The 11,189-nt window shown below is 39.7% G+C and overlaps 1 long non-coding RNA gene across 2 annotated transcripts; it reads right to left on the bottom strand.

Moving 5' to 3' along the window:
• Nucleotides 1–574: 574 nt before the first annotated feature.
• On the bottom strand, nt 575–10,233 carry LOC120572690. Of its 2 annotated transcripts, XR_005641471.1 has the most exons (6): nt 10,101–10,233; nt 8,444–8,541; nt 8,152–8,242; nt 1,840–1,976; nt 735–806; nt 577–648 (listed from the first exon to the last, which is right to left on the bottom strand). It is a non-coding gene; the product is annotated as an uncharacterized LOC120572690 (long non-coding RNA). The 2 variants fall into 2 exon arrangements; XR_005641470.1 differs by having other exon boundaries at nt 575–806.
• Nucleotides 10,234–11,189: the final 956 nt, after the last annotated feature.

The following is an 11,189-nucleotide window of genomic DNA, read 5'->3' as shown; positions in this document are numbered from 1 at the left end:
AAACTGTCATTTTGTCAAAGGGGATAAAATTTATTGTTATGCACTCTTCTTTCAATAAGAAATGTTCTGCGCATATGACAGTGTCATTTTCAGGAAGCTTTAGTGAAACGGATTAAAATGTTCTACAAAGGTTGAGAATAAGACACTGGATCTTCTAAAGGACTGAAAGAAAGAATAAGAAACTATGCCAAAGGTTCAACTACAATAGTATAATAGATTTGGTACCACACAGGGAGGTGTGTAATGGCGGCCTATTTAATTTTTAAATGAAATTTTGACTGATCACAGAGGTGTTTCTGAATATCCAGTCTAGCTAAGTTTATTTGTTTAGCCCAATATTACATTCTAGCAGCCAACCTAGCACTGAAAACCAGCCGCTGGCCAGCAGAACAAACATCAGAACACAGCTACCAGACTCGAGGACAGTGCCGAACTTCCGGAGGAGGTGATCAAATGTTAATAGAGGTGATGAATATCTGTGGATAGTTAATGTTGTACAGAGGAGACCCATAAACGTCCTCTTTTTGGAAATTCCTTTAGAACTACTACCAAGTTTAGAGACGTTCTTCCACCCACCTGTGAGACTGATGAGGTAGCGGTACATGTTGGTGGTGTGGTTGTCCTTTCATACTCTTTTCCCAGTAGGTGCTGAGGGCAACCAAGGGGGCATATAAACAGGTCATCCTGCTCAGCTGTGGTTGGGGTCACCCTGCACTGTGCCAAACTGTACTTACGGGCGTATCAAACGTCTCTTCTGCGATTACCGCCTCTGACACATGGATGTAGTAGGCCAGCTGCTCTGCCACCTGTCCATGTGAAATAGTGAAGCAGAGGAGAAATGAATCAGAATGGTGAAACACAGGGATGAAAGAAAGGGGGTGAAAGAATTAAAGACGAGACAGAAAGCACAGAGAAAAAAATGGGGAAATGAGAAGTTGGAAATAATAAAAAAATAAAGGAAGAAATGAGTGTTGAGAGAATGAGAAAGCACAAGAGAAATGTGTGTGAAACAAAAAAGGGAGACAGGGGAAAGACAAAGACCAACATCATAATGGGGATGCAAAACTTCCAAAAGGCACAATACATGCAAAGACGCCCTGAAATACATAATTAAATTATGGCATTCAGTGATTCTCTTTTGTGATCTCTCGAAAGCAGAAAACTAGTGCGGCCATGAAATGGGAGACATTTTTATTAATTCCCATGAGTCTCTTTAGTTTCAGCTTACTTGGTATTCAGGGACATCATTACCAAAATCTACAAAAGCTCTTATCAGTTATAATAGTGCATAGCACTGCACCCAAGTGTGTGTGTGTGTGTGTGTGTGTGTGTGTGTCTGTCTTGGACAAGGCTTGGCAGCAATCTCTGCTTCACATCTTTTGGCTTCTGAGGAGAATGGGCTGTCCAGCTTTTCTACAGTGTTTTTGACATTTCCATTAGTCAGGATGAAAGCTAAACAGGTATCAGACAAGCTGGACAAGGCTGCATAAAGGGCCTGCACAAAGGGATTTGACCACCTCTCTCTGACGGGCACATGCAGGTCCTTGCATATCAAATAACACATGGCCAATTAAAAAAACAAAGATAAATATTGTTTCGTCATTTTCATCCACTACTTTCTCTATCAAAATGAGTGTAAGCTACTTGAACCTGCTCATAGGAATTAAGCAGCCCCCCCTGGGATTTTCAATGTCAGTACATTCATTATAGGGCTCAATGGGGCACAACTCTTTCATTAAGGGCTCCATAACACATGTCTCACTGGGGTTCAGTCATTATCTGTCAGTACAACACTCCACTGCAGCTACATTTTGGTTAGGGAGGGGGCGTTGGCTGTACCTTTGAGGCACGGAAGACTCCACCCGCCATGGATGTGATGGAGGGGTCATGGTGGAATTATACAGCTTCCTTTTTCGGTCCTCCATACACAAGTCCTGGTTTACACCAGGAATGATCCACAGAACTAATGAAAACTTCTGTTGGATGGTGGGTTCAAGGACAAGAAAGAAAAAAATGGTTATTTAGCGTGATAATGTCACAATGGAACTGAACACAAACCAGAGAAATAGCAGGAAAGGTTTGTGCAATTACACCCAATGTTCTGCTGTATCCCCCAATTATACCAATGCATTTCATAATTGGAGAGGGCTGTGTTCTAACTCCATGAAGCCCTCCACACCCCCAACCCACCTGGGCCCTATTTCAGAAAGCAGGTTTAGTGAAAACTCTGAGTTTGTTAACCCTGAGATGAGGGAAACTCTGGGTTTTCTGTTTCAGAAAGAGAGGCAACTCAACCTCAGTGTCAGTTACTATGGTAACAGAGCCTGTGAACCTAACCTGGTCGGGAGCAGGTTTTCTTCAAGAAACCTTGAGTTTCTCTCAGTCTCCTCCCTCTGACACGGCGCTCTCTCATTTCCTCAGTCATTCATTCAGTCTGTATCAGGCGCATTTTCACGCAGTTTGTTATCGGTATGAATAATTAACCATGTTTGGCAGACTATAAAACATTTTATTTCTCAAAACATGGCATTTCCTTTTGTCGACGATCCCGTTGATGAAGAAGCTGCTTTACTTCGCAGGGTGTACTATGTCGGGAGATGATTTTGAAACCCCAACATTTTAATTTTTAGATAACTTCCTATTTGAGCGGTATCGAATTTTCTTCCCAGTCGATCGGTTATGTAGCCTAGCCTCCATCCTCATATCACTAACGTCACCCATCTATGCTCTTACATCCCAGCAGATTATTTGTGTCGCATTACGTTTTTTGCAAACGGCATTTGTCTTTACGACATTGGTGATGCGGAGAATTTTAGTAAAGCCACTGTATAACAAAGCGCCGTCAAAAGAGTGTGACTTGCTCTGAAATGTGTTTTAAACGTTTTTAAAAGGATTTTCCACAGTTCCACAGTATTGCAGGTGAATGCTGTAAACCCTTTGAAATAAAAGATTATGGATTATAATTCTAGACATAATGATGGTGCTCAGCCTCAGAATGGGATTAGTAGGTGTAGTAGGCTACGTTTTCGTCCGCAGTGTTGCACCTAGATGAAATAGATTATAGGTTCAATACCATTTCACCAGTAATATTAGACTATACTTATGATTAAATATGATATACACTATATTGGAATATACGCATTTACTCTAGTAACAATTTTCTCCAACGCAAATTCTCTCTCTTTTGCAGCAGCCGCTGTGTTGTTTTTTTAACTCGCTGTATGTGCGTCTGAGTATTTCCGCTGATCCGTTTGTTTGTGGTTGTTACCATGGTGAATCGTAGAATCATGGCTCCATTCATGTTGCCTTTTTATTGTGGTGGTGCACGCGCATGAACCTACTCTGAGTTGATTGAACCAACTCATATCAGCCGTTCTGAAACCGAAAACTCAAGAGTTTCCCATTTCAGGGTAAATCAACTCAGACATCAGGGTTAGACTCAGAGTTTGTTAAACCTTCTACCTGAAATAGGGCCCAGAAAGAGAGGTAACTTATCCTCGGAGTCAGTTACTATGGTAACTGAGCCTGTGAACCTAACCTGGTCGGGAGTAGGTTTTCTTCAACAAACCTCGAGTTTCTCTCATTCTCCTCCCTCTCAGAGAAATTCATTTCCTCATTCATTCATTCAGTCTGTAGGCTATCAGGTGCATTTTAATGCAGTTTGTTATCTGCATGAATAAAAAGACATAGGCTATTGGTTTATGTCAGGCAGACTATAAAACGTGTCATGTCCTTTTGTTGACGATCCCGCTGATGAAAAAGCTGTAGGCTATTAATTCACAGAGAGTTTACGTGGGTATTGAGTCCCGACTATAGATGTAGCCTATTTTCATTTCCACATAACCGATTTGAGAGGTATTTTTTTTATCACAGTCCATTAGATATGTAGATACCTTATCCGTCCTCATATCACTAACATCCACCACCGTGGACAGGCTTTAACATCCCAGCAGATTCTTTGTGTCGCATTACATTTTTGCAAACAGCAGTTTTCTTTATAACAGTAGCGGATCATACTGTAATAGTAAAGCCACTGTAGAGCGGTCAGAAAAGTGTGACTCGCTCTGAAACGTTTTTTAAAACGTATTTGTAGGCCTAGTGTTCCCTGGACACAAACCAGTGAGAGACATTAAAAAGAAATAAATGATTATACATTCTAGTTCTGTTAATGATCATGGTGCTGCAGCCTCAGAATGGGATTAGTAGCCCTAGTTTACTTTTTAGCCCGCAGGATTGCACCTGAATGAAATTATAGGTATAATACAATTCCAGTTTTTACCAGTAATATTATAAGTTTACTGTGATTAAATATGAAATTAATACACTGTTAATGCGTACGCATTGACTCGAGCAGCAATTTTCTCCCACACCAATTCTCTCTCTTTTGCAGCATCAGCTGCTGTCTTGCTTTTTTAACGAAATGCATGTTCAAACCACAGACAGTAGGTTCGAACTCGCTGTTTGTGCGCATGAGTATTTCCGCCGACCCATTTGTTTGTGGTTGTTACCATGGTGAATCGTAGAATCATGGCTCCATTCATACTGCCTTTTGTGCACGCGCGTAACCCTGAGTGACCATACTCCGAGTTGATTGAACCAACTCAAATCAGCTGTTCTGGAACCGAAAACTCTGAGTTTCCCATCTCAGGGTAAACCAACTCAGAGATCAGGGTTAGACTCAGAGTTTGTTAAACCTCCTTCCTGGAACGGACCCCTGGCCCCATTCCTCACCAGAAATGTAAACATACAAGCAAGTGGTGCATACACTACATCCAATATTACCTTAGTTATATCACTATGCAGATTAAACATGGAGCGGCCTGGTTGAATAATGCTAACAGGTAGCTACAGAAAAATTTGCATGTACCAATGTGTGATTGTGTGTGTGTGTGTGTGTGTGTGTGTGTGTGTGTGTGTGTGTGTGATATATATCACTGCACCCACTGTGTCGTTATTTTCAAGGGGAGGTGCATGTACACTCACACACACACACACACAGGAATGAACAGAAACACCATATGTAAATGCCAGCAGTGTGTTCCAAGGCAGAGAGTGGTATTCTATTAATTCCATATTCTTTATTTTAGTTTTATACTGCATTGAAATTTTTTTTTGCACAATTAAAAAAAGAAAAACATTTATTAACATTACAAGAGAGACAAATACAACTAACTAACCAAGGCAAGTGAGATGAGATTAGATGAAAACAATGTGGAAACAGTTAAAGAAAAACGCATTAACTGGGTTTGGTGCAGTATGGTTGTTGTATGACAGGGACTACTTTTACATGCACCTCAGTAATCCAATTTGTCATGGATTGTGGCATTTCTTAAACAACATGTAAAAAGACAAATGTAATTGTGTCCAATAGGTTAAGAGATTAAGGGGAACCAGTTTGCACAGTTGGAACAGTAAACTAATTATGTGACCATGTATCACTTAACAAATTGTCTTAAAGGTGTTTTAACTGAGCATATTTACTGGACAAAGACTCACAACAGGACAGTATTGCTGTACCAGTAGTGTAGTGTGAGGAAGAAAAGACGTGTTGTGGCGATACAAAAATACAGTATATATCATTTATTTTGATATTTGCAGAATGTGATGCCTTATTTAACTCCTTGTTGGAAAACTACTACGCTATTTATAAATGCTTTATCTAACTCCCTGCCTTGACCTAATAACCTGATGCTGAAGCTGAAATAAAGCCAGAGCTCCAAAATAAATCTCTAATCAAAGATTCAACCCATATGTTGCTCCTATGCAACAGAAAAGTTTAGTTTGTATTACAACAAAGTTAAGTAACAGGCTGACAACAGGAAAACGTTTCTCTTTTAATCTCATGTCACTTAGAGTACACTTGAGGATCAATTAGAAAAAAACATGGAAATAATTGTCTTAGAGAGCAGGAATGATTTTTTTATGGAATAAGGCTTACGCTCTGGATGAGCACTGCCATCATCACTAAAGAAAAAAAGGTGGTCCTATAAGCTTAGATAAACATCTGGTGGCTCACAAAATACAACTTCCATTCACTGCTTATGAAGCACTTCTGAGACAGGTAGGATGGATAACACAGCAGGTGAGTCCTAAAAGTCTGTTTTTCAGTTTAGGATAAGAGTTGTTCATGTTCTAAACATTGACTGGACTGAGGTAGAACACAAAAATAACATATGTCTGGACTGTAGAACACAAGAATAACATGTGCGCTGAATTGAGTGGTATTCCAGTTTAATGTTCGTCTGCAATGTAGATAATGCAGAGTGCCACTGTCGGTGGTTGGGAGAGCATGACCATCAATTCTTCTTTGCTGACAAGGTTTCCATTAACCAGTTTAAATGCTTTACCAGGTTACTGGTGCACAGTCTGGCACACTTTCCTCATCCAAAGCCTTCTCACTGCATTCATTACCAGCCGTGACAGCGACGCGGGTACTGTTTTCGCCTTGAGTCTGTGTCTATGTCTGTGTCAACAGTGTGTGTGTGTGTGTGTGTGTCATCAAGGCAAATGGCGCTTTTCCATTACATGGTACCTGCTTGACTCACCTCGACGCGCTGTGCATCCGTTTTCCATTGCAGATTTTAGTACTGCCTCAGCGTGGCTGGTCACCATAGCGACTGCCGTGGGCGTGGCTTAGTAGCGTTGCTTTAATGGCTTTTCCCCGACTCATTTCCTGGTTCTCCGTAAACAACATGATATCAAAGAGAAAGTTAACGTTTACTGCTCCAGATTTCCCACCGTGGTCAGAAAGAACAGGGGAGACACTTTGTTTCTCTCACATATATATGACTCTAGAGTCGCTACTCGCTGCGGAGATAATCGCCGTCACTCTCTCACTTCTCCCTCGCTCACCAGCTCCCCACACACACACACACACCAGCGCACAAGTATAAACATCAGGCCACTTGTATGCTATGGTTAAAGCTCTGCGTGGAGCCTCCGGCAGCAAAAAAACACCGCTGGCTAAACTATTTAAAAATGCCGTCTCTCGCTAGCAATGCAGTGATCAGTGACGATTCTTTCCGACCAGTCAGCAGCCTGCAGGTTTTCACGTCACCTTTTCGGCTCGCCTCAGCTCGCTTGGAACCTCGACTGAGGTGGTACTAAAAAAAGTATCTGTTAGCAGGTACCAGGTACTTTTTTTCCTAATGGAAAACCCAAAAAGGTGTGTAGAGTCGAGGCGAGTCGAGCAGGTACCATGTAATGGAAAAGCGACAAAAATGTGGTCCTGGAGATACAGTACCTACTGTAGGCAGAAACTACGACAGAGGCAGTTTTGAGTACTGTGCCAGGTGTTTGTGTCTGCGGCCTGATTTTGTCAGGTGTGTAGTTGAGATCAAAATGAAAGCCAACTTTGGAAGTAGGGGGATCCCATCGCAAGATGGTCTCTAGTCTTTAGTTTGTCTGTGGTTAACCGAATGTAAGCATTGATACACATATTACTTTAGATGGATCTGTGGAATGCAATGACATACTGAAGGACACCAATTTTCATAATTACATCTGGTTCACATTGTCAGAAAGATCTAGCCTCACTATTCTCTCTTTGTTTTGTTATCTTGAGCACCGTCATTACTTTTGACAGTAGACTTAAGGGTTGATGTAACTGTGATGAGACTTTCTATTGTATAAATGAAAATCTAAACTTCTGAGGAAAATCACACAATTTCTTCCTCCCAGAGGTAATCACATAATTATAAAATTAGGCATTTTAGAGGAAAACAATAAAGGATAATTAGGTGATGCTTTGTCATTTTAAGGATTTGCTGGACACCAAATCAAAAAAGAAATATTCATGGCATTAAGCTGTGAAAAAGTGCAGCAAAGACATGGAGTTGCACACATCTTGAATTAATGTTCAATACATCAAGAGCATTTACTTGTATGTATATATTTTTAATATGCACATTATCCTCCAAATCATGTCACACAATAATTGATTGAATTAAATTGACCATTATTGATTAAATAATTGACTAATGTTTAATACAAATAATTGAAAATAAAACATAAAATTTACATTGTTCACACAACACGAGTAAAACTATTCTCAAAATGTTTGAGAGTAATGCAAACTTCTTCTAAATGTGTGTCATGTTTGCACACATGGAGTATGTATGTCCCTTTGTGTAGCCATCTTTACAAATTTACCTTTAGGTTGGACCTCCTGTAGTCGACATGGGAGACTTCGGGCCATCAGAAAAGCTGTATTGCATCGTCTTCTCCAACCCTCCTGAGTCAGCTAGTGGGGAGAGGAAAGGTTAAAGAACTAAAACATTAAAGAAAGTAAGAAGCAGTCTTGTCTAGCTCTACAGTGTTCACTGCAACAGCTTTGTCTTATTCTAAGTTAAGCTGAAATGATTATATGGTATCATAATTATTATTATAGTTTTATCAAGATCCTGGCATAGTATGCATGCACCTGAGCTCATGACAAACTTACAACTCCCATCTTCCCTATTCTGGGCTTGACAGCTGGGGCCTGCAGGGAGCACGATGAATAATTTGTGGGCAGAAAGAGCTGCAGGCAGCCGGAAAATTCTGAGACAAAAGTAATAAAATGGTGAAGTCAACAGCTTCATGAACTATTTATCTTTCTGGGACCGATATGTCCTCTTTCAGTCTCTTTCTGTACTGTTCCACTCCAGCCACCTCACTTGTCAAAGCCCACAGCAGTCCAGGCTTTATTGAAACTTTGATTCAGTTTCCCAAGTTGTCACTTTCTAAGGACTGTGCGCAATAAAGGAGACAGGTTATTGGGGAGAAGAACAGAGAAAGGTACTAATGAAAAACAAAATCTTTACTGGAAAGAAAAAAAAACAAAGAAACCCACACTACAGTCTGATCTGAGGTTGGAGAAAGCACAAAAGTTGACAATGATCAATAACATTAATATGGGCTGCTGCAGACAGTCTGCTTCAGGCAGATTAACTATATACTGCTGAAAAACACAATAGACAATAGTGACAGAGTAAAGCTATTGTGTGATATTTAGCCTTCAAAAGTGTTGTGTAGGCTTGTGGTTAAACAAACTTATCAACTATGGGTTTAAAGTAACATGCATTTATACAAAACCATAGTGCAAGTAGTTGGTATTTCTGCAAATGGAAAACCTTGATTATAGGTCCGAATTTGGAAAAGTGTGTTGACTGTAAGCCAAAACTTACTGGCAAGGTAAGCCCAGCAGCCTGATTTTGGTATTGCAAAAACAACTTAGAAACCAGAGCTTGAAGATAGTCCATTGTCAATATATCAATGGGAGAACTGTGGTTTCCCACCAAATTAGCAAGCGATACAGGACAAAAAGTAGTCGTGACTTTAAGAACAGTGCTGACGTTGTTTAAACCAAGTCAGGTAACATTAGCTTTATGTTTGAAAATAGTTATATCCTATACTGAGTGAAAAGTTATTGTCTACTACCAGGAGTGATGCAAAAACTTAATGTAGTGCAAGGACAGCAAAAGCACTGGTGAAACACATTTTATCATGCCAAAATGTGCTGCTGTGAAAAAAGTATACTTGTAAGTATGTTGTTCAGAGCCATAGTAAAAATAATTTATTAGTTACACCTGTGCTTTTCCTGACAAGAGTCAAAAATGTCTCCTGTGAGATAGTCACAATGTGGTTTAAGTTAGAGTAATACAGACATATTACCTTGTGTTTTTCAAATAAGAATAATAAGAATGATAAGAATGATAAGCCCCTGTTTAGTTTTTAATTGTTAAGATGTTTGATTTTTTTCGTTGTCTTATTTTTGTGACTATTTAAAACATGGACTCTTAACCCCCAAGACAACAGTAACGTCAGTCTCCATAACATTAGTGAAACATTAATTTGTGTATTGTTAACGTTACACACCTGATATCTTGTAGCGTTACCATCATTTCTGGATCATAAATTAAATGTTAACATTTGTTTTAATGTGTTTTTAAGCTAGTTTGTGGGCCATTGTATGTTAACATACAATGGCCCACAAACTAGCTTAAAACAGTTAGCTAGCTAGCTAGGGTTAGCCAACAACAGTAACGTTAGCTAACATTAGCTAAGTTACCTCCAGAATACCTTACAGGCTTAACGCATAGTTAGCTATGTATTCTCACCTTTAATAGCTCCATTGCGACAGCTTTATGGGTCAATTACGGTTATTGGGTGTAAATGTATGTTCTGCTTCTTTATTTTCTGTGACAACAAAGGTAACGTTAATGTAAGCCGTTTAAGGACTAGGGTAGCCAGGCAGCGTGTCTTCCTTAATGTTGCGCATGTCTTGTCAAATTGGTGCAGATAATTTCCTTGCTTGTGTTTCGTCTATTCGCTTGAGTTCACAGGCCAGGGCCATCGTACTGCACTCCTATTGGCTATCTATTTAAACTGCAGTCGATGCTCAAAAAGTTTGTTAATGCAAAATTTAAAAATGATAACAAAATGACTGGAGGACGGTTGAACATCTGAGCGACTGATATGAAAAAAACAAATATGTCAGGCGTAAAAGTGTAAAGTGATAAACATATCTCACCCTGTTGCAATGCCGTAACTTCAGTTAATCTTTCATTTTAGCGCCCTCCGCTGGTTGATAGGCCTACATCATTTCGCATCTGGATTGTTGAGTTTTGTCAACAAAACAAAATATGACCTAATGAATTCTTAGACATATATGCTATAAAATAAAATAAAATACTCAATAATAAAGAATACAAATTTAAACGTAATATTAATAGTTCTATTAATGTTATGTTTAAATTAAAGTGCACGGCTTTCTCAGGATGGTGGTCCAATCCCCGGCTCTACATAGTGTCCTTGAGCAAAACATTTAACTGCAAGTTGCTTCTTGGTTCTTCTTTAAATACTTCCTCTCGTTTTTACCCCTTGCAACAAATTATATATCCAAATGTATATCCAAATTGCTGAGTATCACTGTATACGGAAAGGAATAATGGGATGCTACTGCCAAGAAATAGGGATAGTGTGGGGGTTCATCCCAGAAATGTAGCTACTGGTGGGCAGAGTCAGAGTGCGTGGAAGTCCTCAGTTGTGTTGAGTGTACATTGAGTAGATATTCTGATCCAACTAATCCCATTAGGTGCATTGTGTGCTGTGTGTTCTGTGAATGATCTTGTATTGTACTAGCCTTGCGTTAGTATTCCTGTAAGAATAAAACACTGCCAAACAAAGCTGTAACACATTTCTAAGCA

Source organism: Perca fluviatilis, chromosome 14 (genome assembly GCF_010015445.1).
Source record: "Perca fluviatilis chromosome 14, GENO_Pfluv_1.0, whole genome shotgun sequence".
Taxonomy (NCBI): domain Eukaryota; kingdom Metazoa; phylum Chordata; class Actinopteri; order Perciformes; family Percidae; genus Perca; species Perca fluviatilis.
Note: the sequence above shows the minus strand (reverse complement) of the source record. Positions and strands in the feature narration are given on the sequence as shown.